General features: G+C 47.6%; 18 non-coding genes across 18 annotated transcripts; all 18 read left to right on the top strand.

The window, feature by feature from the left end:
• Positions 1-511: 511 nt before the first annotated feature.
• Positions 512-702, top strand: LOC142686671 (U2 spliceosomal RNA). The gene has a single exon (XR_012855992.1). It is a non-coding gene; the product is annotated as a U2 spliceosomal RNA (small nuclear RNA).
• A 1288-nt stretch (positions 703-1990) lies between these two features.
• Positions 1991-2181, top strand: LOC142686669 (U2 spliceosomal RNA). Its single transcript, XR_012855990.1, has one exon. It is a non-coding gene; the product is annotated as a U2 spliceosomal RNA (small nuclear RNA).
• A 1300-nt stretch (positions 2182-3481) lies between these two features.
• LOC142686668 (U2 spliceosomal RNA) lies at positions 3482-3672 on the top strand. Its single transcript, XR_012855989.1, has one exon. It is a non-coding gene; the product is annotated as a U2 spliceosomal RNA (small nuclear RNA).
• A 1272-nt stretch (positions 3673-4944) lies between these two features.
• Positions 4945-5135, top strand: LOC142686667 (U2 spliceosomal RNA). The gene has a single exon (XR_012855988.1). It is a non-coding gene; the product is annotated as a U2 spliceosomal RNA (small nuclear RNA).
• Positions 5136-6431: 1296 nt separating this feature from the next.
• Positions 6432-6622, top strand: LOC142686666 (U2 spliceosomal RNA). The gene has a single exon (XR_012855987.1). It is a non-coding gene; the product is annotated as a U2 spliceosomal RNA (small nuclear RNA).
• A 1308-nt stretch (positions 6623-7930) lies between these two features.
• On the top strand, positions 7931-8121 carry LOC142686664 (U2 spliceosomal RNA). Its single transcript, XR_012855986.1, has one exon. It is a non-coding gene; the product is annotated as a U2 spliceosomal RNA (small nuclear RNA).
• A 1300-nt stretch (positions 8122-9421) lies between these two features.
• Positions 9422-9612, top strand: LOC142686663 (U2 spliceosomal RNA). The gene has a single exon (XR_012855985.1). It is a non-coding gene; the product is annotated as a U2 spliceosomal RNA (small nuclear RNA).
• Positions 9613-10897: 1285 nt separating this feature from the next.
• On the top strand, positions 10898-11088 carry LOC142686662 (U2 spliceosomal RNA). Its single transcript, XR_012855984.1, has one exon. It is a non-coding gene; the product is annotated as a U2 spliceosomal RNA (small nuclear RNA).
• Positions 11089-12403: 1315 nt separating this feature from the next.
• LOC142686661 (U2 spliceosomal RNA) lies at positions 12404-12594 on the top strand. Its single transcript, XR_012855983.1, has one exon. It is a non-coding gene; the product is annotated as a U2 spliceosomal RNA (small nuclear RNA).
• A 1300-nt stretch (positions 12595-13894) lies between these two features.
• LOC142686660 (U2 spliceosomal RNA) lies at positions 13895-14085 on the top strand. The gene has a single exon (XR_012855982.1). It is a non-coding gene; the product is annotated as a U2 spliceosomal RNA (small nuclear RNA).
• A 1308-nt stretch (positions 14086-15393) lies between these two features.
• On the top strand, positions 15394-15584 carry LOC142686659 (U2 spliceosomal RNA). The gene has a single exon (XR_012855981.1). It is a non-coding gene; the product is annotated as a U2 spliceosomal RNA (small nuclear RNA).
• Positions 15585-16860: 1276 nt separating this feature from the next.
• Positions 16861-17051, top strand: LOC142686657 (U2 spliceosomal RNA). The gene has a single exon (XR_012855979.1). It is a non-coding gene; the product is annotated as a U2 spliceosomal RNA (small nuclear RNA).
• Positions 17052-18331: 1280 nt separating this feature from the next.
• On the top strand, positions 18332-18522 carry LOC142686695 (U2 spliceosomal RNA). Its single transcript, XR_012856014.1, has one exon. It is a non-coding gene; the product is annotated as a U2 spliceosomal RNA (small nuclear RNA).
• Positions 18523-19815: 1293 nt separating this feature from the next.
• On the top strand, positions 19816-20006 carry LOC142686683 (U2 spliceosomal RNA). Its single transcript, XR_012856003.1, has one exon. It is a non-coding gene; the product is annotated as a U2 spliceosomal RNA (small nuclear RNA).
• Positions 20007-21304: 1298 nt separating this feature from the next.
• On the top strand, positions 21305-21495 carry LOC142686656 (U2 spliceosomal RNA). Its single transcript, XR_012855978.1, has one exon. It is a non-coding gene; the product is annotated as a U2 spliceosomal RNA (small nuclear RNA).
• A 1257-nt stretch (positions 21496-22752) lies between these two features.
• LOC142686655 (U2 spliceosomal RNA) lies at positions 22753-22943 on the top strand. The gene has a single exon (XR_012855977.1). It is a non-coding gene; the product is annotated as a U2 spliceosomal RNA (small nuclear RNA).
• A 1288-nt stretch (positions 22944-24231) lies between these two features.
• On the top strand, positions 24232-24422 carry LOC142686652 (U2 spliceosomal RNA). The gene has a single exon (XR_012855976.1). It is a non-coding gene; the product is annotated as a U2 spliceosomal RNA (small nuclear RNA).
• A 1284-nt stretch (positions 24423-25706) lies between these two features.
• Positions 25707-25897, top strand: LOC142686651 (U2 spliceosomal RNA). The gene has a single exon (XR_012855975.1). It is a non-coding gene; the product is annotated as a U2 spliceosomal RNA (small nuclear RNA).
• Positions 25898-26555: the final 658 nt, after the last annotated feature.

The following is a 26555-nucleotide window of genomic DNA, read 5'->3' as shown; positions in this document are numbered from 1 at the left end:
CTGACTGAGCCTCACCGTCTTATATAAAGTTCAGACGGAACTTTGCACGTGTCATAGTGGGGCCCTCAGGATTCCAGAGCCAGCTTTCTGACATCATAATGGGGCCTCAGAGATAAAAGCCTGGGCCCAGGCAGTGTTGGTCAGTGCTGCTCAGCAGGCAGCACTGGACTGGACTGGATTACAGCTGATACAAGGTGTGAAGGAACAAGGGGTGGCTGTGGGCATGCACTTGCTGCCGCTGCCAGTGTTTATCTGCATGGCAGCAGGGCATTTGGGCGTTGCCAGGAAGGCATTTTTATGTAGATTCCTCCTCTTTCAGCACTGCATTGTGGTGCAAGCAAAAGAAGCAAATCCTGTCTGGCTTCCTCTCCGGCCTTTATTCACCTCCCGTGTAGCTGTGAGTGTGTGAGCCTGCAGGGCCCCATGGAATTGCCTAGAAGTAGGCTGAATCGCTGCAAGGGCTGAACAGCAGTATCGGGCAGGCTCGGGCAACGCGCGGCCCGTTCGGGTTATCGCTTCTCGGCCTTTTGGCTAAGATCAAGTGTAGTATCTGTTCTTATCAGTTTAATATCTGATACGTCCCCTATCTGGGGACCATATATTAAATGGATTTTTAGAACAGGGAGATGGAAATAGAGCTTGCTCTGTCCACTCCACGCATTGACCTGGTATTGCAGTATTTCCAGGACCGGTGCACCCTTTCCTTATGTGTTGACTAAAAGCAGATTCCAAAAGTGTTTTTTGTCTTTGCTATTGTTTCTGTCTTTCTGAAGGGATCTCCCCTTTTAATCCCATTATTTCAACACCTGTTGGACAATGCATGAGTGATAATGAGCTCATTGATTAAATGCAATTAATGAATAGATTGCCACCTCTTGTTGTGTGTCGTCTGTGTTTCTGTGTTTCCGGCATTTCACATTGGAACACCTCATTCACCTTCCTTGTCTTCTCTCCGCCCTCCCTTTTAGGTAAGTTAAAGAGCTGCACCTGAGCCAGCCACTGATTGATTGATTGATTGATTGATTGATTGATTGATTGATTGATTGATTGATGCAGCACAACAGTCAAATAGTGGAGTGGAGTAGGGGAACAGCAAACAGCCAATAAAGCAGCCCGCCCGCTCGCCTGCCCGCCACAATGGACCTACCTGTGTACACTAGATGGATGTGATGGAATGTACTGTCGTCCCTACATTTCAAGAAGAAGTAAGAATTGCAGTTGCAACAAAGCCTTGCTTGCCTACAAAGAGAGCAGCAATTTGGATTTGTTACTATGTTACCTAGAAGAATAACAAACTGTGCAAGGATGGAGGTTGTAGGAGCAAGGAGAAGTTGTCTGTAAAGTTGGTGGATGCCTATTTTCCATTTTGCAGTCCCTTGTCTCCCTCTTGTGGCCTCCTGGAGGCAACTAGCTGTGCAAAAAAAAGACAGCCTGGCGGCCGGCTGTTGCAGTGTTGCCCTCTCAGGCAACACTGAGTGACTGACTGAGCCTCACCGTCTTATATAAAGTTCAGACGGAACTTTGCACGTGTCATAGTGGAGCCCTCAGGATTCCAGAGCCAGCTTTCTGACATCATAATGGGGCCTCAGAGATAAAAGCCTGGGCCCAGGCAGTGTTGGTCAGTGCTGCTCAGCAGGCAGCACTGGACTGGACTGGATTACAGCTGATACAAGGTGTGAAGGAACAAGGGGTGGCTGTGGGCATGCACTTGCTGCCGCTGCCAGTGTTTATCTGCATGGCAGCAGGGCATTTGGGCGTTGCCAGGAAGGCGTTTTTATGTAGATTCCTCCTCTTTCAGCACTGCATTGTGGTACAAGCAAAAGAAGCAAATCCTGTCTGGCTTCCTCTCCGGCCTTTATTCACCTCCCGTGTAGCTGTGAGTGTGTGAGCCTGCAGGGCCCCATGGAATTGCCTAGAAGTAGGCTGAATCGCTGCAAGGGCTGAACAGCAGTATCGGGCAGGCTCGGGCAACGCGCGGCCCGTTCGGGTTATCGCTTCTCGGCCTTTTGGCTAAGATCAAGTGTAGTATCTGTTCTTATCAGTTTAATATCTGATACGTCCCCTATCTGGGGACCATATATTAAATGGATTTTTAGAACAGGGAGATGGAAATAGAGCTTGCTCTGTCCACTCCACGCATTGACCTGGTATTGCAGTATTTCCAGGACCGGTGCACCCTTTCCTTATGTGTTGACTAAAAGCAGATTCCAAAAGTGTTTTTTGTCTTTGCTATTGTTTCTGTCTTTCTGAAGGGATCTCCCCTTTTAATCCCATTATTTCAACACCTGTTGGACAATGCATGAGTGATAATGAGCTCATTGATTAAATGCAATTAATGAATAGATTGCCACCTCTTGTTGTGTGTCGTCTGTGTTTCTGTGTTTCCGGCATTTCACATTGGAACACCTCATTCACCTTCCTTGTCTTCTCTCCGCCCTCCCTTTTAGGTAAGTTAAAGAGCTGCACCTGAGCCAGCCACTGATTGATTGATTGATTGATTGATTGATTGATTGATTGATTGATTGATTGATTGATTGATTGATGCAGCACAACAGTCAAATAGTGGAGTGGAGTAGGGGAACAGCAAACAGCCAATAAAGCAGCCCGCCCGCTCGCCTGCCCGCCACAATGGACCTACCTGTGTACACTAGATGGATGTGATGGAATGTACTGTCGTCCCTACATTTCAAGAAGAAGTAAGAATTGCAGTTGCAACAAAGCCTTGCTTGCCTACAAAGAGAGCAGCAATTTGGATTTGTTACTATGTTACCTAGAAGAATAACAAACTGTGCAAGGATGGAGGTTGTAGGAGCAAGGAGAAGTTGTCTGTAAAGTTGGTGGATGCCTATTTTCCATTTTGCAGTCCCTTGTCTCCCTCTTGTGGCCTCCTGGAGGCAACTAGCTGTGCAAAAAAAAGACAGCCTGGCGGCCGGCTGTTGCAGTGTTGCCCTCTCAGGCAACACTGAGTGACTGACTGAGCCTCACCGTCTTATATAAAGTTCAGACGGAACTTTGCACGTGTCATAGTGGAGCCCTCAGGATTCCAGAGCCAGCTTTCTGACATCATAATGGGGCCTCAGAGATAAAAGCCTGGGCCCAGGCAGTGTTGGTCAGTGCTGCTCAGCAGGCAGCACTGGACTGGACTGGATTACAGCTGATACAAGGTGTGAAGGAACAAGGGGTGGCTGTGGGCATGCACTTGCTGCCGCTGCCAGTGTTTATCTGCATGGCAGCAGGGCATTTGGGCGTTGCCAGGAAGGCGTTTTTATGTAGATTCCTCCTCTTTCAGCACTGCATTGTGGTACAAGCAAAAGAAGCAAATCCTGTCTGGCTTCCTCTCCGGCCTTTATTCACCTCCCGTGTAGCTGTGAGTGTGTGAGCCTGCAGGGCCCCATGGAATTGCCTAGAAGTAGGCTGAATCGCTGCAAGGGCTGAACAGCAGTATCGGGCAGGCTCGGGCAACGCGCGGCCCGTTCGGGTTATCGCTTCTCGGCCTTTTGGCTAAGATCAAGTGTAGTATCTGTTCTTATCAGTTTAATATCTGATACGTCCCCTATCTGGGGACCATATATTAAATGGATTTTTAGAACAGGGAGATGGAAATAGAGCTTGCTCTGTCCACTCCACGCATTGACCTGGTATTGCAGTATTTCCAGGACCGGTGCACCCTTTCCTTATGTGTTGACTAAAAGCAGATTCCAAAAGTGTTTTTTGTCTTTGCTATTGTTTCTGTCTTTCTGAAGGGATCTCCCCTTTTAATCCCATTATTTCAACACCTGTTGGACAATGCATGAGTGATAATGAGCTCATTGATTAAATGCAATTAATGAATAGATTGCCACCTCTTGTTGTGTGTCGTCTGTGTTTCTGTGTTTCCGGCATTTCACATTGGAACACCTCATTCACCTTCCTTGTCTTCTCTCCGCCCTCCCTTTTAGGTAAGTTAAAGAGCTGCACCTGAGCCAGCCACTGATTGATTGATTGATTGATTGATTGATTGATTGATGCAGCACAACAGTCAAATAGTGGAGTGGAGTAGGGGAACAGCAAACAGCCAATAAAGCAGCCCGCCCGCTCGCCTGCCCGCCACAATGGACCTACCTGTGTACACTAGATGGATGTGATGGAATGTACTGTCGTCCCTACATTTCAAGAAGAATTAAGAATTGCAGTTGCAACAAAGCCTTGCTTGCCTACAAAGAGAGCAGCAATTTGGATTTGTTACTATGTTACCTAGAAGAATAACAAACTGTGCAAGGATGGAGGTTGTAGGAGCAAGGAGAAGTTGTCTGTAAAGTTGGTGGATGCCTATTTTCCATTTTGCAGTCCCTTGTCTCCCTCTTGTGGCCTCCTGGAGGCAACTAGCTGTGCAAAAAAAAGACAGCCTGGCGGCCGGCTGTTGCAGTGTTGCCCTCTCAGGCAACACTGAGTGACTGACTGAGCCTCACCGTCTTATATAAAGTTCAGACGGAACTTTGCACGTGTCATAGTGGAGCCCTCAGGATTCCAGAGCCAGCTTTCTGACATCATAATGGGGCCTCAGAGATAAAAGCCTGGGCCCAGGCAGTGTTGGTCAGTGCTGCTCAGCAGGCAGCACTGGACTGGACTGGATTACAGCTGATACAAGGTGTGAAGGAACAAGGGGTGGCTGTGGGCATGCACTTGCTGCCGCTGCCAGTGTTTATCTGCATGGCAGCAGGGCATTTGGGCGTTGCCAGGAAGGCGTTTTTATGTAGATTCCTCCTCTTTCAGCACTGCATTGTGGTGCAAGCAAAAGAAGCAAATCCTGTCTGGCTTCCTCTCCGGCCTTTATTCACCTCCCGTGTAGCTGTGAGTGTGTGAGCCTGCAGGGCCCCATGGAATTGCCTAGAAGTAGGCTGAATCGCTGCAAGGGCTGAACAGCAGTATCGGGCAGGCTCGGGCAACGCGCGGCCCGTTCGGGTTATCGCTTCTCGGCCTTTTGGCTAAGATCAAGTGTAGTATCTGTTCTTATCAGTTTAATATCTGATACGTCCCCTATCTGGGGACCATATATTAAATGGATTTTTAGAACAGGGAGATGGAAATAGAGCTTGCTCTGTCCACTCCACGCATTGACCTGGTATTGCAGTATTTCCAGGACCGGTGCACCCTTTCCTTATGTGTTGACTAAAAGCAGATTCCAAAAGTGTTTTTTGTCTTTGCTATTGTTTCTGTCTTTCTGAAGGGATCTCCCCTTTTAATCCCATTATTTCAACACCTGTTGGACAATGCATGAGTGATAATGAGCTCATTGATTAAATGCAATTAATGAATAGATTGCCACCTCTTGTTGTGTGTCGTCTGTGTTTCTGTGTTTCCGGCATTTCACATTGGAACACCTCATTCACCTTCCTTGTCTTCTCTCCGCCCTCCCTTTTAGGTAAGTTAAAGAGCTGCACCTGAGCCAGCCACTGATTGATTGATTGATTGATTGATTGATTGATTGATTGATTGATTGATTGATTGATTGATGCAGCACAACAGTCAAATAGTGGAGTGGAGTAGGGGAACAGCAAACAGCCAATAAAGCAGCCCGCCCGCTCGCCTGCCCGCCACAATGGACCTACCTGTGTACACTAGATGGATGTGATGGAATGTACTGTCGTCCCTACATTTCAAGAAGAAGTAAGAATTGCAGTTGCAACAAAGCCTTGCTTGCCTACAAAGAGAGCAGCAATTTGGATTTGTTACTATGTTACCTAGAAGAATAACAAACTGTGCAAGGATGGAGGTTGTAGGAGCAAGGAGAAGTTGTCTGTAAAGTTGGTGGATGCCTATTTTCCATTTTGCAGTCCCTTGTCTCCCTCTTGTGGCCTCCTGGAGGCAACTAGCTGTGCAAAAAAAAGACAGCCTGGCGGCCGGCTGTTGCAGTGTTGCCCTCTCAGGCAACACTGAGTGACTGACTGAGCCTCACCGTCTTATATAAAGTTCAGACGGAACTTTGCACGTGTCATAGTGGAGCCCTCAGGATTCCAGAGCCAGCTTTCTGACATCATAATGGGGCCTCAGAGATAAAAGCCTGGGCCCAGGCAGTGTTGGTCAGTGCTGCTCAGCAGGCAGCACTGGACTGGACTGGATTACAGCTGATACAAGGTGTGAAGGAACAAGGGGTGGCTGTGGGCATGCACTTGCTGCCGCTGCCAGTGTTTATCTGCATGGCAGCAGGGCATTTGGGCGTTGCCAGGAAGGCGTTTTTATGTAGATTCCTCCTCTTTCAGCACTGCATTGTGGTGCAAGCAAAAGAAGCAAATCCTGTCTGGCTTCCTCTCCGGCCTTTATTCACCTCCCGTGTAGCTGTGAGTGTGTGAGCCTGCAGGGCCCCATGGAATTGCCTAGAAGTAGGCTGAATCGCTGCAAGGGCTGAACAGCAGTATCGGGCAGGCTCGGGCAACGCGCGGCCCGTTCGGGTTATCGCTTCTCGGCCTTTTGGCTAAGATCAAGTGTAGTATCTGTTCTTATCAGTTTAATATCTGATACGTCCCCTATCTGGGGACCATATATTAAATGGATTTTTAGAACAGGGAGATGGAAATAGAGCTTGCTCTGTCCACTCCACGCATTGACCTGGTATTGCAGTATTTCCAGGACCGGTGCACCCTTTCCTTATGTGTTGACTAAAAGCAGATTCCAAAAGTGTTTTTTGTCTTTGCTATTGTTTCTGTCTTTCTGAAGGGATCTCCCCTTTTAATCCCATTATTTCAACACCTGTTGGACAATGCATGAGTGATAATGAGCTCATTGATTAAATGCAATTAATGAATAGATTGCCACCTCTTGTTGTGTGTCGTCTGTGTTTCTGTGTTTCCGGCATTTCACATTGGAACACCTCATTCACCTTCCTTGTCTTCTCTCCGCCCTCCCTTTTAGGTAAGTTAAAGAGCTGCACCTGAGCCAGCCACTGATTGATTGATTGATTGATTGATTGATTGATTGATTGATTGATTGATTGATTGATTGATTGATTGATTGATTGATTGATGCAGCACAACAGTCAAATAGTGGAGTGGAGTAGGGGAACAGCAAACAGCCAATAAAGCAGCCCGCCCGCTCGCCTGCCCGCCACAATGGACCTACCTGTGTACACTAGATGGATGTGATGGAATGTACTGTCGTCCCTACATTTCAAGAAGAAGTAAGAATTGCAGTTGCAACAAAGCCTTGCTTGCCTACAAAGAGAGCAGCAATTTGGATTTGTTACTATGTTACCTAGAAGAATAACAAACTGTGCAAGGATGGAGGTTGTAGGAGCAAGGAGAAGTTGTCTGTAAAGTTGGTGGATGCCTATTTTCCATTTTGCAGTCCCTTGTCTCCCTCTTGTGGCCTCCTGGAGGCAACTAGCTGTGCAAAAAAAAGACAGCCTGGCGGCCGGCTGTTGCAGTGTTGCCCTCTCAGGCAACACTGAGTGACTGACTGAGCCTCACCGTCTTATATAAAGTTCAGACGGAACTTTGCACGTGTCATAGTGGAGCCCTCAGGATTCCAGAGCCAGCTTTCTGACATCATAATGGGGCCTCAGAGATAAAAGCCTGGGCCCAGGCAGTGTTGGTCAGTGCTGCCAGCACTGGACTGGACTGGATTACAGCTGATACAAGGTGTGAAGGAACAAGGGGTGGCTGTGGGCATGCACTTGCTGCCGCTGCCAGTGTTTATCTGCATGGCAGCAGGGCATTTGGGCGTTGCCAGGAAGGCGTTTTTATGTAGATTCCTCCTCTTTCAGCACTGCATTGTGGTGCAAGCAAAAGAAGCAAATCCTGTCTGGCTTCCTCTCCGGCCTTTATTCACCTCCCGTGTAGCTGTGAGTGTGTGAGCCTGCAGGGCCCCATGGAATTGCCTAGAAGTAGGCTGAATCGCTGCAAGGGCTGAACAGCAGTATCGGGCAGGCTCGGGCAACGCGCGGCCCGTTCGGGTTATCGCTTCTCGGCCTTTTGGCTAAGATCAAGTGTAGTATCTGTTCTTATCAGTTTAATATCTGATACGTCCCCTATCTGGGGACCATATATTAAATGGATTTTTAGAACAGGGAGATGGAAATAGAGCTTGCTCTGTCCACTCCACGCATTGACCTGGTATTGCAGTATTTCCAGGACCGGTGCACCCTTTCCTTATGTGTTGACTAAAAGCAGATTCCAAAAGTGTTTTTTGTCTTTGCTATTGTTTCTGTCTTTCTGAAGGGATCTCCCCTTTTAATCCCATTATTTCAACACCTGTTGGACAATGCATGAGTGATAATGAGCTCATTGATTAAATGCAATTAATGAATAGATTGCCACCTCTTGTTGTGTGTCGTCTGTGTTTCTGTGTTTCCGGCATTTCACATTGGAACACCTCATTCACCTTCCTTGTCTTCTCTCCGCCCTCCCTTTTAGGTAAGTTAAAGAGCTGCACCTGAGCCAGCCACTGATTGATTGATTGATTGATTGATTGATTGATTGATTGATTGATTGATTGATTGATTGATTGATTGAGCACAACAGTCAAATAGTGGAGTGGAGTAGGGGAACAGCAAACAGCCAATAAAGCAGCCCGCCCGCTCGCCTGCCCGCCACAATGGACCTACCTGTGTACACTAGATGGATGTGATGGAATGTACTGTCGTCCCTACATTTCAAGAAGAAGTAAGAATTGCAGTTGCAACAAAGCCTTGCTTGCCTACAAAGAGAGCAGCAATTTGGATTTGTTACTATGTTACCTAGAAGAATAACAAACTGTGCAAGGATGGAGGTTGTAGGAGCAAGGAGAAGTTGTCTGTAAAGTTGGTGGATGCCTATTTTCCATTTTGCAGTCCCTTGTCTCCCTCTTGTGGCCTCCTGGAGGCAACTAGCTGTGCAAAAAAAAGACAGCCTGGCGGCCGGCTGTTGCAGTGTTGCCCTCTCAGGCAACACTGAGTGACTGACTGAGCCTCACCGTCTTATATAAAGTTCAGACGGAACTTTGCACGTGTCATAGTGGAGCCCTCAGGATTCCAGAGCCAGCTTTCTGACATCATAATGGGGCCTCAGAGATAAAAGCCTGGGCCCAGGCAGTGTTGGTCAGTGCTGCTCAGCAGGCAGCACTGGACTGGACTGGATTACAGCTGATACAAGGTGTGAAGGAACAAGGGGTGGCTGTGGGCATGCACTTGCTGCCGCTGCCAGTGTTTATCTGCATGGCAGCAGGGCATTTGGGCGTTGCCAGGAAGGCGTTTTTATGTAGATTCCTCCTCTTTCAGCACTGCATTGTGGTGCAAGCAAAAGAAGCAAATCCTGTCTGGCTTCCTCTCCGGCCTTTATTCACCTCCCGTGTAGCTGTGAGTGTGTGAGCCTGCAGGGCCCCATGGAATTGCCTAGAAGTAGGCTGAATCGCTGCAAGGGCTGAACAGCAGTATCGGGCAGGCTCGGGCAACGCGCGGCCCGTTCGGGTTATCGCTTCTCGGCCTTTTGGCTAAGATCAAGTGTAGTATCTGTTCTTATCAGTTTAATATCTGATACGTCCCCTATCTGGGGACCATATATTAAATGGATTTTTAGAACAGGGAGATGGAAATAGAGCTTGCTCTGTCCACTCCACGCATTGACCTGGTATTGCAGTATTTCCAGGACCGGTGCACCCTTTCCTTATGTGTTGACTAAAAGCAGATTCCAAAAGTGTTTTTTGTCTTTGCTATTGTTTCTGTCTTTCTGAAGGGATCTCCCCTTTTAATCCCATTATTTCAACACCTGTTGGACAATGCATGAGTGATAATGAGCTCATTGATTAAATGCAATTAATGAATAGATTGCCACCTCTTGTTGTGTGTCGTCTGTGTTTCTGTGTTTCCGGCATTTCACATTGGAACACCTCATTCACCTTCCTTGTCTTCTCTCCGCCCTCCCTTTTAGGTAAGTTAAAGAGCTGCACCTGAGCCAGCCACTGATTGATTGATTGATTGATTGATTGATTGATTGATTGATTGATTGATTGATTGATGCAGCACAACAGTCAAATAGTGGAGTGGAGTAGGGGAACAGCAAACAGCCAATAAAGCAGCCCGCCCGCTCGCCTGCCCGCCACAATGGACCTACCTGTGTACACTAGATGGATGTGATGGAATGTACTGTCGTCCCTACATTTCAAGAAGAAGTAAGAATTGCAGTTGCAACAAAGCCTTGCTTGCCTACAAAGAGAGCAGCAATTTGGATTTGTTACTATGTTACCTAGAAGAATAACAAACTGTGCAAGGATGGAGGTTGTAGGAGCAAGGAGAAGTTAAGTTGGTGGATGCCTATTTTCCATTTTGCAGTCCCTTGTCTCCCTCTTGTGGCCTCCTGGAGGCAACTAGCTGTGCAAAAAAAAGACAGCCTGGCGGCCGGCTGTTGCAGTGTTGCCCTCTCAGGCAACACTGAGTGACTGACTGAGCCTCACCGTCTTATATAAAGTTCAGACGGAACTTTGCACGTGTCATAGTGGAGCCCTCAGGATTCCAGAGCCAGCTTTCTGACATCATAATGGGGCCTCAGAGATAAAAGCCTGGGCCCAGGCAGTGTTGGTCAGTGCTGCTCAGCAGGCAGCACTGGACTGGACTGGATTACAGCTGATACAAGGTGTGAAGGAACAAGGGGTGGCTGTGGGCATGCACTTGCTGCCGCTGCCAGTGTTTATCTGCATGGCAGCAGGGCATTTGGGCGTTGCCAGGAAGGCGTTTTTATGTAGATTCCTCCTCTTTCAGCACTGCATTGTGGTGCAAGCAAAAGAAGCAAATCCTGTCTGGCTTCCTCTCCGGCCTTTATTCACCTCCCGTGTAGCTGTGAGTGTGTGAGCCTGCAGGGCCCCATGGAATTGCCTAGAAGTAGGCTGAATCGCTGCAAGGGCTGAACAGCAGTATCGGGCAGGCTCGGGCAACGCGCGGCCCGTTCGGGTTATCGCTTCTCGGCCTTTTGGCTAAGATCAAGTGTAGTATCTGTTCTTATCAGTTTAATATCTGATACGTCCCCTATCTGGGGACCATATATTAAATGGATTTTTAGAACAGGGAGATGGAAATAGAGCTTGCTCTGTCCACTCCACGCATTGACCTGGTATTGCAGTATTTCCAGGACCGGTGCACCCTTTCCTTATGTGTTGACTAAAAGCAGATTCCAAAAGTGTTTTTTGTCTTTGCTATTGTTTCTGTCTTTCTGAAGGGATCTCCCCTTTTAATCCCATTATTTCAACACCTGTTGGACAATGCATGAGTGATAATGAGCTCATTGATTAAATGCAATTAATGAATAGATTGCCACCTCTTGTTGTGTGTCGTCTGTGTTTCTGTGTTTCCGGCATTTCACATTGGAACACCTCATTCACCTTCCTTGTCTTCTCTCCGCCCTCCCTTTTAGGTAAGTTAAAGAGCTGCACCTGAGCCAGCCACTGATTGATTGATTGATTGATTGATTGATTGATTGATTGATTGATTATTGATTGATTGATTGATTGATTGATTGATTGATGCAGCACAACAGTCAAATAGTGGAGTGGAGTAGGGGAACAGCAAACAGCCAATAAAGCAGCCCGCCCGCTCGCCTGCCCGCCACAATGGACCTACCTGTGTACACTAGATGGATGTGATGGAATGTACTGTCGTCCCTACATTTCAAGAAGAAGTAAGAATTGCAGTTGCAACAAAGCCTTGCTTGCCTACAAAGAGAGCAGCAATTTGGATTTGTTACTATGTTACCTAGAAGAATAACAAACTGTGCAAGGATGGAGGTTGTAGGAGCAAGGAGAAGTTGTCTGTAAAGTTGGTGGATGCCTATTTTCCATTTTGCAGTCCCTTGTCTCCCTCTTGTGGCCTCCTGGAGGCAACTAGCTGTGCAAAAAAAAGACAGCCTGGCGGCCGGCTGTTGCAGTGTTGCCCTCTCAGGCAACACTGAGTGACTGACTGAGCCTCACCGTCTTATATAAAGTTCAGACGGAACTTTGCACGTGTCATAGTGGAGCCCTCAGGATTCCAGAGCCAGCTTTCTGACATCATAATGGGGCCTCAGAGATAAAAGCCTGGGCCCAGGCAGTGTTGGTCAGTGCTGCTCAGCAGGCAGCACTGGACTGGACTGGATTACAGCTGATACAAGGTGTGAAGGAACAAGGGGTGGCTGTGGGCATGCACTTGCTGCCGCTGCCAGTGTTTATCTGCATGGCAGCAGGGCATTTGGGCGTTGCCAGGAAGGCGTTTTTATGTAGATTCCTCCTCTTTCAGCACTGCATTGTGGTGCAAGCAAAAGAAGCAAATCCTGTCTGGCTTCCTCTCCGGCCTTTATTCACCTCCCGTGTAGCTGTGAGTGTGTGAGCCTGCAGGGCCCCATGGAATTGCCTAGAAGTAGGCTGAATCGCTGCAAGGGCTGAACAGCAGTATCGGGCAGGCTCGGGCAACGCGCGGCCCGTTCGGGTTATCGCTTCTCGGCCTTTTGGCTAAGATCAAGTGTAGTATCTGTTCTTATCAGTTTAATATCTGATACGTCCCCTATCTGGGGACCATATATTAAATGGATTTTTAGAACAGGGAGATGGAAATAGAGCTTGCTCTGTCCACTCCACGCATTGACCTGGTATTGCAGTATTTCCAGGACCGGTGCACCCTTTCCTTATGTGTTGACTAAAAGCAGATTCCAAAAGTGTTTTTTGTCTTTGCTATTGTTTCTGTCTTTCTGAAGGGATCTCCCCTTTTAATCCCATTATTTCAACACCTGTTGGACAATGCATGAGTGATAATGAGCTCATTGATTAAATGCAATTAATGAATAGATTGCCACCTCTTGTTGTGTGTCGTCTGTGTTTCTGTGTTTCCGGCATTTCACATTGGAACACCTCATTCACCTTCCTTGTCTTCTCTCCGCCCTCCCTTTTAGGTAAGTTAAAGAGCTGCACCTGAGCCAGCCACTGATTGATTGATTGATTGATTGATTGATTGATTGATTGATTGATTGATTGATTGATTGATTGATTGAGCACAACAGTCAAATAGTGGAGTGGAGTAGGGGAACAGCAAACAGCCAATAAAGCAGCCCGCCCGCTCGCCTGCCCGCCACAATGGACCTACCTGTGTACACTAGATGGATGTGATGGAATGTACTGTCGTCCCTACATTTCAAGAAGAAGTAAGAATTGCAGTTGCAACAAAGCCTTGCTTGCCTACAAAGAGAGCAGCAATTTGGATTTGTTACTATGTTACCTAGAAGAATAACAAACTGTGCAAGGATGGAGGTTGTAGGAGCAAGGAGAAGTTGTCTGTAAAGTTGGTGGATGCCTATTTTCCATTTTGCAGTCCCTTGTCTCCCTCTTGTGGCCTCCTGGAGGCAACTAGCTGTGCAAAAAAAAGACAGCCTGGCGGCCGGCTGTTGCAGTGTTGCCCTCTCAGGCAACACTGAGTGACTGACTGAGCCTCACCGTCTTATATAAAGTTCAGACGGAACTTTGCACGTGTCATAGTGGAGCCCTCAGGATTCCAGAGCCAGCTTTCTGACATCATAATGGGGCCTCAGAGATAAAAGCCTGGGCCCAGGCAGTGTTGGTCAGTGCTGCTCAGCAGGCAGCACTGGACTGGACTGGATTACAGCTGATACAAGGTGTGAAGGAACAAGGGGTGGCTGTGGGCATGCACTTGCTGCCGCTGCCAGTGTTTATCTGCATGGCAGCAGGGCATTTGGGCGTTGCCAGGAAGGCGTTTTTATGTAGATTCCTCCTCTTTCAGCACTGCATTGTGGTACAAGCAAAAGAAGCAAATCCTGTCTGGCTTCCTCTCCGGCCTTTATTCACCTCCCGTGTAGCTGTGAGTGTGTGAGCCTGCAGGGCCCCATGGAATTGCCTAGAAGTAGGCTGAATCGCTGCAAGGGCTGAACAGCAGTATCGGGCAGGCTCGGGCAACGCGCGGCCCGTTCGGGTTATCGCTTCTCGGCCTTTTGGCTAAGATCAAGTGTAGTATCTGTTCTTATCAGTTTAATATCTGATACGTCCCCTATCTGGGGACCATATATTAAATGGATTTTTAGAACAGGGAGATGGAAATAGAGCTTGCTCTGTCCACTCCACGCATTGACCTGGTATTGCAGTATTTCCAGGACCGGTGCACCCTTTCCTTATGTGTTGACTAAAAGCAGATTCCAAAAGTGTTTTTTGTCTTTGCTATTGTTTCTGTCTTTCTGAAGGGATCTCCCCTTTTAATCCCATTATTTCAACACCTGTTGGACAATGCATGAGTGATAATGAGCTCATTGATTAAATGCAATTAATGAATAGATTGCCACCTCTTGTTGTGTGTCGTCTGTGTTTCTGTGTTTCCGGCATTTCACATTGGAACACCTCATTCACCTTCCTTGTCTTCTCTCCGCCCTCCCTTTTAGGTAAGTTAAAGAGCTGCACCTGAGCCAGCCACTGATTGATTGATTGATTGATTGATTGATTGATTGATTGATTGATTGATTGATTGATTGATTGATTGATTGATGCAGCACAACAGTCAAATAGTGGAGTGGAGTAGGGGAACAGCAAACAGCCAATAAAGCAGCCCGCCCGCTCGCCTGCCCGCCACAATGGACCTACCTGTGTACACTAGATGGATGTGATGGAATGTACTGTCGTCCCTACATTTCAAGAAGAAGTAAGAATTGCAGTTGCAACAAAGCCTTGCTTGCCTACAAAGAGAGCAGCAATTTGGATTTGTTACTATGTTACCTAGAAGAATAACAAACTGTGCAAGGATGGAGGTTGTAGGAGCAAGGAGAAGTTGTCTGTAAAGTTGGTGGATGCCTATTTTCCATTTTGCAGTCCCTTGTCTCCCTCTTGTGGCCTCCTGGAGGCAACTAGCTGTGCAAAAAAAAGACAGCCTGGCGGCCGGCTGTTGCAGTGTTGCCCTCTCAGGCAACACTGAGTGACTGACTGAGCCTCACCGTCTTATATAAAGTTCAGACGGAACTTTGCACGTGTCATAGTGGAGCCCTCAGGATTCCAGAGCCAGCTTTCTGACATCATAATGGGGCCTCAGAGATAAAAGCCTGGGCCCAGGCAGTGTTGGTCAGTGCTGCTCAGCAGGCAGCACTGGACTGGACTGGATTACAGCTGATACAAGGTGTGAAGGAACAAGGGGTGGCTGTGGGCATGCACTTGCTGCCGCTGCCAGTGTTTATCTGCATGGCAGCAGGGCATTTGGGCGTTGCCAGGAAGGCGTTTTTATGTAGATTCCTCCTCTTTCAGCACTGCATTGTGGTGCAAGCAAAAGAAGCAAATCCTGTCTGGCTTCCTCTCCGGCCTTTATTCACCTCCCGTGTAGCTGTGAGTGTGTGAGCCTGCAGGGCCCCATGGAATTGCCTAGAAGTAGGCTGAATCGCTGCAAGGGCTGAACAGCAGTATCGGGCAGGCTCGGGCAACGCGCGGCCCGTTCGGGTTATCGCTTCTCGGCCTTTTGGCTAAGATCAAGTGTAGTATCTGTTCTTATCAGTTTAATATCTGATACGTCCCCTATCTGGGGACCATATATTAAATGGATTTTTAGAACAGGGAGATGGAAATAGAGCTTGCTCTGTCCACTCCACGCATTGACCTGGTATTGCAGTATTTCCAGGACCGGTGCACCCTTTCCTTATGTGTTGACTAAAAGCAGATTCCAAAAGTGTTTTTTGTCTTTGCTATTGTTTCTGTCTTTCTGAAGGGATCTCCCCTTTTAATCCCATTATTTCAACACCTGTTGGACAATGCATGAGTGATAATGAGCTCATTGATTAAATGCAATTAATGAATAGATTGCCACCTCTTGTTGTGTGTCGTCTGTGTTTCTGTGTTTCCGGCATTTCACATTGGAACACCTCATTCACCTTCCTTGTCTTCTCTCCGCCCTCCCTTTTAGGTAAGTTAAAGAGCTGCACCTGAGCCAGCCACTGATTGATTGATTGATTGATTGATTGATTGATTGATTGATTGATTGATTGATGCAGCACAACAGTCAAATAGTGGAGTGGAGTAGGGGAACAGCAAACAGCCAATAAAGCAGCCCGCCCGCTCGCCTGCCCGCCACAATGGACCTACCTGTGTACACTAGATGGATGTGATGGAATGTACTGTCGTCCCTACATTTCAAGAAGAAGTAAGAATTGCAGTTGCAACAAAGCCTTGCTTGCCTACAAAGAGAGCAGCAATTTGGATTTGTTACTATGTTACCTAGAAGAATAACAAACTGTGCAAGGATGGAGGTTGTAGGAGCAAGGAGAAGTTGTCTGTAAAGTTGGTGGATGCCTATTTTCCATTTTGCAGTCCCTTGTCTCCCTCTTGTGGCCTCCTGGAGGCAACAAAAAGACAGCCTGGCGGCCGGCTGTTGCAGTATTGCCCTCTCAGGCAACACTGAGTGACTGACTGAGCCTCACCGTCTTATATAAAGTTCAGACGGAACTTTGCACGTGTCATAGTGGAGCCCTCAGGATTCCAGAGCCAGCTTTCTGACATCATAATGGGGCCTCAGAGATAAAAGCCTGGGCCCAGGCAGTGTTGGTCAGTGCTGCTCAGCAGGCAGCACTGGACTGGACTGGATTACAGCTGATACAAGGTGTGAAGGAACAAGGGGTGGCTGTGGGCATGCACTTGCTGCCGCTGCCAGTGTTTATCTGCATGGCAGCAGGGCATTTGGGCGTTGCCAGGAAGGCGTTTTTATGTAGATTCCTCCTCTTTCAGCACTGCATTGTGGTGCAAGCAAAAGAAGCAAATCCTGTCTGGCTTCCTCTCCGGCCTTTATTCACCTCCCGTGTAGCTGTGAGTGTGTGAGCCTGCAGGGCCCCATGGAATTGCCTAGAAGTAGGCTGAATCGCTGCAAGGGCTGAACAGCAGTATCGGGCAGGCTCGGGCAACGCGCGGCCCGTTCGGGTTATCGCTTCTCGGCCTTTTGGCTAAGATCAAGTGTAGTATCTGTTCTTATCAGTTTAATATCTGATACGTCCCCTATCTGGGGACCATATATTAAATGGATTTTTAGAACAGGGAGATGGAAATAGAGCTTGCTCTGTCCACTCCACGCATTGACCTGGTATTGCAGTATTTCCAGGACCGGTGCACCCTTTCCTTATGTGTTGACTAAAAGCAGATTCCAAAAGTGTTTTTTGTCTTTGCTATTGTTTCTGTCTTTCTGAAGGGATCTCCCCTTTTAATCCCATTATTTCAACACCTGTTGGACAATGCATGAGTGATAATGAGCTCATTGATTAAATGCAATTAATGAATAGATTGCCACCTCTTGTTGTGTGTCGTCTGTGTTTCTGTGTTTCCGGCATTTCACATTGGAACACCTCATTCACCTTCCTTGTCTTCTCTCCGCCCTCCCTTTTAGGTAAGTTAAAGAGCTGCACCTGAGCCAGCCACTGATTGATTGATTGATTGATTGATTGATTGATTGATTGATTGATGCAGCACAACAGTCAAATAGTGGAGTGGAGTAGGGGAACAGCAAACAGCCAATAAAGCAGCCCGCCCGCTCGCCTGCCCGCCACAATGGACCTACCTGTGTACACTAGATGGATGTGATGGAATGTACTGTCGTCCCTACATTTCAAGAAGAAGTAAGAATTGCAGTTGCAACAAAGCCTTGCTTGCCTACAAAGAGAGCAGCAATTTGGATTTGTTACTATGTTACCTAGAAGAATAACAAACTGTGCAAGGATGGAGGTTGTAGGAGCAAGGAGAAGTTGTCTGTAAAGTTGGTGGATGCCTATTTTCCATTTTGCAGTCCCTTGTCTCCCTCTTGTGGCCTCCTGGAGGCAACTAGCTGTGCAAAAAAAAGACAGCCTGGCGGCCGGCTGTTGCAGTGTTGCCCTCTCAGGCAACACTGAGTGACTGACTGAGCCTCACCGTCTTATATAAAGTTCAGACGGAACTTTGCACGTGTCATAGTGGAGCCCTCAGGATTCCAGAGCCAGCTTTCTGACATCATAATGGGGCCTCAGAGATAAAAGCCTGGGCCCAGGCAGTGTTGGTCAGTGCTGCTCAGCAGGCAGCACTGGACTGGACTGGATTACAGCTGATACAAGGTGTGAAGGAACAAGGGGTGGCTGTGGGCATGCACTTGCTGCCGCTGCCAGTGTTTATCTGCATGGCAGCAGGGCATTTGGGCGTTGCCAGGAAGGCGTTTTTATGTAGATTCCTCCTCTTTCAGCACTGCATTGTGGTGCAAGCAAAAGAAGCAAATCCTGTCTGGCTTCCTCTCCGGCCTTTATTCACCTCCCGTGTAGCTGTGAGTGTGTGAGCCTGCAGGGCCCCATGGAATTGCCTAGAAGTAGGCTGAATCGCTGCAAGGGCTGAACAGCAGTATCGGGCAGGCTCGGGCAACGCGCGGCCCGTTCGGGTTATCGCTTCTCGGCCTTTTGGCTAAGATCAAGTGTAGTATCTGTTCTTATCAGTTTAATATCTGATACGTCCCCTATCTGGGGACCATATATTAAATGGATTTTTAGAACAGGGAGATGGAAATAGAGCTTGCTCTGTCCACTCCACGCATTGACCTGGTATTGCAGTATTTCCAGGACCGGTACACCCTTTCCTTATGTGTTGACTAAAAGCAGATTCCAAAAGTGTTTTTTTGTCTTTGCTATTGTTTCTGTCTTTCTGAAGGGATCTCCCCTTTTAATCCCATTATTTCAACACCTGTTGGACAATGCATGAGTGATAATGAGCTCATTGATTAAATGCAATTAATGAATAGATTGCCACCTCTTGTTGTGTGTCGTCTGTGTTTCTGTGTTTCCGGCATTTCACATTGGAACACCTCATTCACCTTCCTTGTCTTCTCTCCGCCCTCCCTTTTAGGTAAGTTAAAGAGCTGCACCTGAGCCAGCCACTGATTGATTGATTGATTGATTGATTGATTGATTGATTGATTGATTGATTGATTGATGCAGCACAACAGTCAAATAGTGGAGTGGAGTAGGGGAACAGCAAACAGCCAATAAAGCAGCCCGCCCGCTCGCCTGCCCGCCACAATGGACCTACCTGTGTACACTAGATGGATGTGATGGAATGTACTGTCGTCCCTACATTTCAAGAAGAAGTAAGAATTGCAGTTGCAACAAAGCCTTGCTTGCCTACAAAGAGAGCAGCAATTTGGATTTGTTACTATGTTACCTAGAAGAATAACAAACTGTGCAAGGATGGAGGTTGTAGGAGCAAGGAGAAGTTGTCTGTAAAGTTGGTGGATGCCTATTTTCCATTTTGCAGTCCCTTGTCTCCCTCTTGTGGCCTCCTGGAGGCAACTAGCTGTGCAAAAAAAAGACAGCCTGGCGGCCGGCTGTTGCAGTGTTGCCCTCTCAGGCAACACTGAGTGACTGACTGAGCCTCACCGTCTTATATAAAGTTCAGACGGAACTTTGCACGTGTCATAGTGGAGCCCTCAGGATTCCAGAGCCAGCTTTCTGACATCATAATGGGGCCTCAGAGATAAAAGCCTGGGCCCAGGCAGTGTTGGTCAGTGCTGCTCAGCAGGCAGCACTGGACTGGACTGGATTACAGCTGATACAAGGTGTGAAGGAACAAGGGGTGGCTGTGGGCATGCACTTGCTGCCGCTGCCAGTGTTTATCTGCATGGCAGCAGGGCATTTGGGCGTTGCCAGGAAGGCGTTTTTATGTAGATTCCTCCTCTTTCAGCACTGCATTGTGGTGCAAGCAAAAGAAGCAAATCCTGTCTGGCTTCCTCTCCGGCCTTTATTCACCTCCCGTGTAGCTGTGAGTGTGTGAGCCTGCAGGGCCCCATGGAATTGCCTAGAAGTAGGCTGAATCGCTGCAAGGGCTGAACAGCAGTATCGGGCAGGCTCGGGCAACGCGCGGCCCGTTCGGGTTATCGCTTCTCGGCCTTTTGGCTAAGATCAAGTGTAGTATCTGTTCTTATCAGTTTAATATCTGATACGTCCCCTATCTGGGGACCATATATTAAATGGATTTTTAGAACAGGGAGATGGAAATAGAGCTTGCTCTGTCCACTCCACGCATTGACCTGGTATTGCAGTATTTCCAGGACCGGTGCACACCCTTTCCTTATGTGTTGACTAAAAGCAGATTCCAAAAGTGTTTTTTGTCTTTGCTATTGTTTCTGTCTTTCTGAAGGGATCTCCCCTTTTAATCCCATTATTTCAACACCTGTTGGACAATGCATGAGTGATAATGAGCTCATTGATTAAATGCAATTAATGAATAGATTGCCACCTCTTGTTGTGTGTCGTCTGTGTTTCTGTGTTTCCGGCATTTCACATTGGAACACCTCATTCACCTTCCTTGTCTTCTCTCCGCCCTCCCTTTTAGGTAAGTTAAAGAGCTGCACCTGAGCCAGCCACTGATTGATTGATTGATTGATTGATTGATTGATTGATTGATTGATTGATTGATTGATTGATGCAGCACAACAGTCAAATAGTGGAGTGGAGTAGGGGAACAGCAAACAGCCAATAAAGCAGCCCGCCCGCTCGCCTGCCCGCCACAATGGACCTACCTGTGTACACTAGATGGATGTGATGGAATGTACTGTCGTCCCTACATTTCAAGAAGAAGTAAGAATTGCAGTTGCAACAAAGCCTTGCTTGCCTACAAAGAGAGCAGCAATTTGGATTTGTTACTATGTTACCTAGAAGAATAACAAACTGTGCAAGGATGGAGGTTGTAGGAGCAAGGAGAAGTTGTCTGTAAAGTTGGTGGATGCCTATTTTCCATTTTGCAGTCCCTTGTCTCCCTCTTGTGGCCTCCTGGAGGCAACTAGCTGTGCAAAAAAAAGACAGCCTGGCGGCCGGCTGTTGCAGTGTTGCCCTCTCAGGCAACACTGAGTGACTGACTGAGCCTCACCGTCTTATATAAAGTTCAGACGGAACTTTGCACGTGTCATAGTGGAGCCCTCAGGATTCCAGAGCCAGCTTTCTGACATCATAATGGGGCCTCAGAGATAAAAGCCTGGGCCCAGGCAGTGTTGGTCAGTGCTGCTCAGCAGGCAGCACTGGACTGGACTGGATTACAGCTGATACAAGGTGTGAAGGAACAAGGGGTGGCTGTGGGCATGCACTTGCTGCCGCTGCCAGTGTTTATCTGCATGGCAGCAGGGCATTTGGGCGTTGCCAGGAAGGCGTTTTTATGTAGATTCCTCCTCTTTCAGCACTGCATTGTGGTGCAAGCAAAAGAAGCAAATCCTGTCTGGCTTCCTCTCCGGCCTTTATTCACCTCCCGTGTAGCTGTGAGTGTGTGAGCCTGCAGGGCCCCATGGAATTGCCTAGAAGTAGGCTGAATCGCTGCAAGGGCTGAACAGCAGTATCGGGCAGGCTCGGGCAACGCGCGGCCCGTTCGGGTTATCGCTTCTCGGCCTTTTGGCTAAGATCAAGTGTAGTATCTGTTCTTATCAGTTTAATATCTGATACGTCCCCTATCTGGGGACCATATATTAAATGGATTTTTAGAACAGGGAGATGGAAATAGAGCTTGCTCTGTCCACTCCACGCATTGACCTGGTATTGCAGTATTTCCAGGACCGGTGCACCCTTTCCTTATGTGTTGACTAAAAGCAGATTCCAAAAGTGTTTTTTGTCTTTGCTATTGTTTCTGTCTTTCTGAAGGGATCTCCCCTTTTAATCCCATTATTTCAACACCTGTTGGACAATGCATGAGTGATAATGAGCTCATTGATTAAATGCAATTAATGAATAGATTGCCACCTCTTGTTGTGTGTCGTCTGTGTTTCTGTGTTTCCGGCATTTCACATTGGAACACCTCATTCACCTTCCTTGTCTTCTCTCCGCCCTCCCTTTTAGGTAAGTTAAAGAGCTGCACCTGAGCCAGCCACTGATTGATTGATTGATTGATTGATTGATTGATTGATTGATTGATTGATGCAGCACAACAGTCAAATAGTGGAGTGGAGTAGGGGAACAGCAAACAGCCAATAAAGCAGCCCGCCCGCTCGCCTGCCCGCCACAATGGACCTACCTGTGTACACTAGATGGATGTGATGGAATGTACTGTCGTCCCTACATTTCAAGAAGAAGTAAGAATTGCAGTTGCAACAAAGCCTTGCTTGCCTACAAAGAGAGCAGCAATTTGGATTTGTTACTATGTTACCTAGAAGAATAACAAACTGTGCAAGGATGGAGGTTGTAGGAGCAAGGAGAAGTTGTCTGTAAAGTTGGTGGATGCCTATTTTCCATTTTGCAGTCCCTTGTCTCCCTCTTGTGGCCTCCTGGAGGCAACTAGCTGTGCAAAAAAAAGACAGCCTGGCGGCCGGCTGTTGCAGTGTTGCCCTCTCAGGCAACACTGAGTGACTGACTGAGCCTCACCGTCTTATATAAAGTTCAGACGGAACTTTGCACGTGTCATAGTGGAGCCCTCAGGATTCCAGAGCCAGCTTTCTGACATCATAATGGGGCCTCAGAGATAAAAGCCTGGGCCCAGGCAGTGTTGGTCAGTGCTGCTCAGCAGGCAGCACTGGACTGGACTGGATTACAGCTGATACAAGGTGTGAAGGAACAAGGGGTGGCTGTGGGCATGCACTTGCTGCCGCTGCCAGTGTTTATCTGCATGGCAGCAGGTTTATGTAGATTCCTCCTCTTTCAGCACTGCATTGTGGTGCAAGCAAAAGAAGCAAATCCTGTCTGGCTTCCTCTCCGGCCTTTATTCACCTCCCGTGTAGCTGTGAGTGTGTGAGCCTGCAGGGCCCCATGGAATTGCCTAGAAGTAGGCTGAATCGCTGCAAGGGCTGAACAGCAGTATCGGGCAGGCTCGGGCAACGCGCGGCCCGTTCGGGTTATCGCTTCTCGGCCTTTTGGCTAAGATCAAGTGTAGTATCTGTTCTTATCAGTTTAATATCTGATACGTCCCCTATCTGGGGACCATATATTAAATGGATTTTTAGAACAGGGAGATGGAAATAGAGCTTGCTCTGTCCACTCCACGCATTGACCTGGTATTGCAGTATTTCCAGGACCGGTGCACCCTTTCCTTATGTGTTGACTAAAAGCAGATTCCAAAAGTGTTTTTTGTCTTTGCTATTGTTTCTGTCTTTCTGAAGGGATCTCCCCTTTTAATCCCATTATTTCAACACCTGTTGGACAATGCATGAGTGATAATGAGCTCATTGATTAAATGCAATTAATGAATAGATTGCCACCTCTTGTTGTGTGTCGTCTGTGTTTCTGTGTTTCCGGCATTTCACATTGGAACACCTCATTCACCTTACTTGTCTTCTCTCCGCCCTCCCTTTTAGGTAAGTTAAAGAGCTGCACCTGAGCCAGCCACTGATTGATTGATTGATTGATTGATTGATTGATTGATTGATTGATTGATTGATGCAGCACAACAGTCAAATAGTGGAGTGGAGTAGGGGAACAGCAAACAGCCAATAAAGCAGCCCGCCCGCTCGCCTGCCCGCCACAATGGACCTACCTGTGTACACTAGATGGATGTGATGGAATGTACTGTCGTCCCTACATTTCAAGAAGAAGTAAGAATTGCAGTTGCAACAAAGCCTTGCTTGCCTACAAAGAGAGCAGCAATTTGGATTTGTTACTATGTTACCTAGAAGAATAACAAACTGTGCAAGGATGGAGGTTGTAGGAGCAAGGAGAAGTTGTCTGTAAAGTTGGTGGATGCCTATTTTCCATTTTGCAGTCCCTTGTCTCCCTCTTGTGGCCTCCTGGAGGCAACTAGCTGTGCAAAAAAAAGACAGCCTGGCGGCCGGCTGTTGCAGTGTTGCCCTCTCAGGCAACACTGAGTGACTGACTGAGCCTCACCGTCTTATATAAAGTTCAGACGGAACTTTGCACGTGTCATAGTGGAGCCCTCAGGATTCCAGAGCCAGCTTTCTGACATCATAATGGGGCCTCAGAGATAAAAGCCTGGGCCCAGGCAGTGTTGGTCAGTGCTGCTCAGCAGGCAGCACTGGACTGGACTGGATTACAGCTGATACAAGGTGTGAAGGAACAAGGGGTGGCTGTGGGCATGCACTTGCTGCCGCTGCCAGTGTTTATCTGCATGGCAGCAGGGCATTTGGGCGTTGCCAGGAAGGCGTTTTTATGTAGATTCCTCCTCTTTCAGCACTGCATTGTGGTGCAAGCAAAAGAAGCAAATCCTGTCTGGCTTCCTCTCCGGCCTTTATTCACCTCCCGTGTAGCTGTGAGTGTGTGAGCCTGCAGGGCCCCATGGAATTGCCTAGAAGTAGGCTGAATCGCTGCAAGGGCTGAACAGCAGTATCGGGCAGGCTCGGGCAACGCGCGGCCCGTTCGGGTTATCGCTTCTCGGCCTTTTGGCTAAGATCAAGTGTAGTATCTGTTCTTATCAGTTTAATATCTGATACGTCCCCTATCTGGGGACCATATATTAAATGGATTTTTAGAACAGGGAGATGGAAATAGAGCTTGCTCTGTCCACTCCACGCATTGACCTGGTATTGCAGTATTTCCAGGACCGGTGCACCCTTTCCTTATGTGTTGACTAAAAGCAGATTCCAAAAGTGTTTTTTGTCTTTGCTATTGTTTCTGTCTTTCTGAAGGGATCTCCCCTTTTAATCCCATTATTTCAACACCTGTTGGACAATGCATGAGTGATAATGAGCTCATTGATTAAATGCAATTAATGAATAGATTGCCACCTCTTGTTGTGTGTCGTCTGTGTTTCTGTGTTTCCGGCATTTCACATTGGAACACCTCATTCACCTTCCTTGTCTTCTCTCCGCCCTCCCTTTTAGGTAAGTTAAAGAGCTGCACCTGAGCCAGCCAGCCACTGATTGATTGATTGATTGATTGATTGATTGATTGATTGATTGATGCAGCACAACAGTCAAATAGTGGAGTGGAGTAGGGGAACAGCAAACAGCCAATAAAGCAGCCCGCCCGCTCGCCTGACCGCCACAATGGACCTACCTGTGTACACTAGATGGATGTGATGGAATGTACTGTCGTCCCTACATTTCAAGAAGAAGTAAGAATTGCAGTTGCAACAAAGCCTTGCTTGCCTACAAAGAGAGCAGCAATTTGGATTTGTTACTATGTTACCTAGAAGAATAACAAACTGTGCAAGGATGGAGGTTGTAGGAGCAAGGAGAAGTTGTCTGTAAAGTTGGTGGATGCCTATTTTCCATTTTGCAGTCCCTTGTCTCCCTCTTGTGGCCTTCTGGAGGCAACTAGCTGTGCAAAAAAAAGACAGCCTGGCGGCCGGCTGTTGCAGTGTTGCCCTCTCAGGCAACACTGAGTGACTGACTGAGCCTCACCGTCTTATATAAAGTTCAGACGGAACTTTGCACGTGTCATAGTGGAGCCCTCAGGATTCCAGAGCCAGCTTTCTGACATCATAATGGGGCCTCAGAGATAAAAGCCTGGGCCCAGGCAGTGTTGGTCAGTGCTGCTCAGCAGGCAGCACTGGACTGGACTGGATTACAGCTGATACAAGGTGTGAAGGAACAAGGGGTGGCTGTGGGCATGCACTTGCTGCCGCTGCCAGTGTTTATCTGCATGGCAGCAGGGCATTTGGGCGTTGCCAGGAAGGCGTTTTTATGTAGATTCCTCCTCTTTCAGCACTGCATTGTGGTGCAAGCAAAAGAAGCAAATCCTGTCTGGCTTCCTCTCCGGCCTTTATTCACCTCCCGTGTAGCTGTGAGTGTGTGAGCCTGCAGGGCCCCATGGAATTGCCTAGAAGTAGGCTGAATCGCTGCAAGGGCTGAACAGCAGTATCGGGCAGGCTCGGGCAACGCGCGGCCCGTTCGGGTTATCGCTTCTCGGCCTTTTGGCTAAGATCAAGTGTAGTATCTGTTCTTATCAGTTTAATATCTGATACGTCCCCTATCTGGGGACCATATATTAAATGGATTTTTAGAACAGGGAGATGGAAATAGAGCTTGCTCTGTCCACTCCACGCATTGACCTGGTATTGCAGTATTTCCAGGACCGGTGCACCCTTTCCTTATGTGTTGACTAAAAGCAGATTCCAAAAGTGTTTTTTGTCTTTGCTATTGTTTCTGTCTTTCTGAAGGGATCTCCCCTTTTAATCCCATTATTTCAACACCTGTTGGACAATGCATGAGTGATAATGAGCTCATTGATTAAATGCAATTAATGAATAGATTGCCACCTCTTGTTGTGTGTCGTCTGTGTTTCTGTGTTTCCGGCATTTCACATTGGAACACCTCATTCACCTTACTTGTCTTCTCTCCGCCCTCCCTTTTAGGTAAGTTAAAGAGCTGCACCTGAGCCAGCCACTGATTGATTGATTGATTGATTGATTGATTGATTGATTGATTGATTGATTGATGCAGCACAACAGTCAAATAGTGGAGTGGAGTAGGGGAACAGCAAACAGCCAATAAAGCAGCCCGCCCGCTCGCCTGCCCGCCACAATGGACCTACCTGTGTACACTAGATGGATGTGATGGAATGTACTGTCGTCCCTACATTTCAAGAAGAAGTAAGAATTGCAGTTGCAACAAAGCCTTGCTTGCCTACAAAGAGAGCAGCAATTTGGATTTGTTACTATGTTACCTAGAAGAATAACAAACTGTGCAAGGATGGAGGTTGTAGGAGCAAGGAGAAGTTGTCTGTAAAGTTGGTGGATGCCTATTT

This window comes from Rhinoderma darwinii (genome assembly GCF_050947455.1).
Source record: "Rhinoderma darwinii isolate aRhiDar2 chromosome 5 unlocalized genomic scaffold, aRhiDar2.hap1 SUPER_5_unloc_18, whole genome shotgun sequence".
NCBI classification, from domain to species: domain Eukaryota; kingdom Metazoa; phylum Chordata; class Amphibia; order Anura; family Rhinodermatidae; genus Rhinoderma; species Rhinoderma darwinii.
This window is presented reverse-complemented; position numbering and strand designations above follow the sequence as displayed.